Source organism: Silurus meridionalis, chromosome 26 (genome assembly GCF_014805685.1).
Source record: "Silurus meridionalis isolate SWU-2019-XX chromosome 26, ASM1480568v1, whole genome shotgun sequence".
Classification (NCBI taxonomy): Eukaryota; Metazoa; Chordata; class Actinopteri; order Siluriformes; family Siluridae; genus Silurus; species Silurus meridionalis.
In genome coordinates this window covers 211,292-213,984 of record NC_060909.1, presented here as the reverse complement: position 1 = coordinate 213,984, position 2,693 = coordinate 211,292, and the positions used below count along the sequence as shown (strand labels likewise).

Here is a 2,693-nt window from a genome sequence, read left to right as displayed (position 1 = left end):
CTGCCTGTTTCAGGAACTGCACCATCTCGGCTCACAAGGCCCATGCAAACATGGTCCTTCAAAGAAGGAGCATGAAGGAGTGTTTCTGATCTCTTGTGTGGAGGAACTGCCAGTCTCAGTGAAAGACATTGCAGAAGAGACCAGATGTGACCCTATCCTGTCAAAGACTTTGAATTTGGACTTTGACACTGACAGGGTGGCCTACATTTGTACCTAATCCAAATCTTAATTCATTTTGTAAAAGGAAAGATCAGTTGTCCACAGACCAAGGATGTGTACTTTGGGGATCAAGGGGGTTATTTCACCTAAGCACAGGAGAAGATTGCTCTCAGACTTACCAGGTGTCATTTAAGTGTCCAGGAGTCACTCTGCTCTGGCAAAAAGCTTCCTTTGGTGGCCTGGTTTAGATAATGAAATTCAGGCATTTGCCAGTCATTGTGCATTCTGTGAAACCACATTAAATAGACCCCTAACAGCCCCTCTCCACCCATGGTCATGGGCCACAGCACCGTGGGAGAGGATACATGTGGATTATGCTCAGGTCAACAAGCAGCATTACCTACAAAGCTAATGACTGTTGAAAAGACTGCTAACCTTTTTAGGACTCTGTTCGCATCATATTGTCTGCCAGGAGAGATAGCTAGCCAGCTTCATCCAGGGCACCGACCCATAACCAAGCTCCTTCAGTCTAATGATATTAGAGTATAGAGATACTCTGGGACACCTCAGAATGACAACCCCCGTTGTGGAGGTTGTGACATGGGTTGCAAAAAAGCGCTCATCAAGCTTACTAGAAGGGCAAGCTTTCTGCTGATTGGTTGGCTAGTCTATATCTATCTTGGCTATAGCCGAGTCACCACCTTCAGTAGCTCCTCGTAACAGACGGGAGAGAGAGAGAGCAGAACGCTATTGCCACAAGTGGAAGAAATCGCAGAAAGGCGTGCTTCCGGAGCAAGTGCTGGACCCGGTGGGTGAGGAAGGGGAATGGATAAACCCGTATCCAGACTCTCTGCAAGGTTCATCTGCGACCCCCGGGAACCAGCACACCACTCTGCCTCAACGAGAATGGGGCCAGAACCAAGAGAAGCAGGGGAAGCCTCCTTGAAGAGTGCCCATCGGGAACGGAGCGTTAGCATAGACATGTGAGCGCAATCTGCATAGTCAGCTACCTTAAAAAAAAACGACTAAGCATGCTCAACTTCAAGACAAGCCACACACAGCCTGAAGGAATGTTTTTCTCTTTGCTTTCTTTTTTTAATTTTTCCAGACATTTACCACTTACCATAAAGATAAACACACATAGAGCGGTTACTGAACAAACAGAAGCTATTGCCGTCTTCACTCCATGTGCTTTTAAAGGTTCCTGGTTGTGACGTCACCCCGCCAGTGACGCTGTTCTTTCTGTTGGACAGATTACACAAGTCATTCACGGAAGCATTCCCAAATTGTTGCTAAAGAAGCTTGAGTTCCTAAGAGGACACTATAAAGACACCGGTCCCTTTCAATTTAGGAAAAAAGCTAAATAAGGCAATCTGACATTTTTTCACAATTTGGGGACAATTTCTGGTCGACTAAGCTTGTGAGGACCAGCAAACACACACACACACACACACACACACACACACTTTTCTGGAATTTCTGTAATGTAGGTACTTGTGACTAATGCGAGGACAAATTTTACAGAAAATTAAGGTGCAGAATTTCATGTTTGTTCTTTGGTCTAACTCACTGTCCCTGTTGAAATTGCAGACGTGGGAACACACGTGGGTCAGAACAGCACCATTAGTCTTCAAACATTTTGATACCACCTTGAGTATATATATAATCATTGGGACTTTTTAATAACAGGTATCACCAATTCTATCATCATCTTCACACTTTTGTAGTGTGTGTGTGTGTATATGTATACACACACACACAAAACAGTAATTTCAGTCAGTTTAGCATGTGCTGTAGGCGAAAGTTATACAGTGTGTATGTGTTTGAGTTCTGCCATGTAGGGTTTTTTTGTATGGTTTCGACTTTTGACTCACCCACACACACACACACACACACACACACACACACACACACACACACACACACACACACACACACAGGTCAGGAAATTTTGGAGGACCAAAAACAAAAAGCACATTAGACGATTAGACATTAGTGAAGTGTTTGAAGTGTTTAACTTCGTTTTCAAGACTGGCTTTCTGACCCCCTCCAAAGGAATGCAGGTCACATGACTCGGGCGTCATGGGGTGGTTAATTTAAAAGCGGTTAAGCGCGAGGCCTGAAACACACCCGATCCAAATCTGAGCACGAGCCTGAGAGTGGATGCTGCAGAGGACCTTCTAAACTCTGTTTTCCGAACTTTAGCCTGAAACTGCACGAGCGAGTGAGTGCACAAAGTTTACCTTTACAGCAGACACTGTGTGTGTGTGTGTGTGTGTGTGTGTGTGTGTGTGTGTGTGTGTGTGTGTGTGTGTGTGTGTTAGTGTCTGGACTGTAACAAAGTTCCGCTAAATGTGTGTGAATGTGTGTGATTTTTTTTGTTGTGTGTGTGATTTCTTTTATTGCTTGTGTGTGGGTGTTGTGTGTTTGCAATTTTTTATTTGGTGTTTGAGTGTGATCATGTTGTGTGTGTGTGTGTGTGTGTGTGTGTGTGTGTGTGTGTGTGTGTGTGTGTGTGTGTGGGGGAGGTTGCT

General features: G+C 44.7%; 1 protein-coding gene across 2 annotated transcripts in view; it reads left to right on the top strand.

Moving 5' to 3' along the window:
* Positions 1-2,230: 2,230 nt before the first annotated feature.
* mdka (midkine a) overlaps positions 2,231-2,693 on the top strand; it is a 15,198-nt gene continuing 14,735 nt past the window's right edge. The window contains exon 1 of one of the 2 annotated variants that reach the window (XM_046840651.1): positions 2,231-2,383. The gene's annotated coding sequence lies outside the window, so the exon portion shown is untranslated. The remainder of the gene's footprint in view (positions 2,384-2,693) is intronic. The other variant, XM_046840650.1, reaches the window with a different exon arrangement.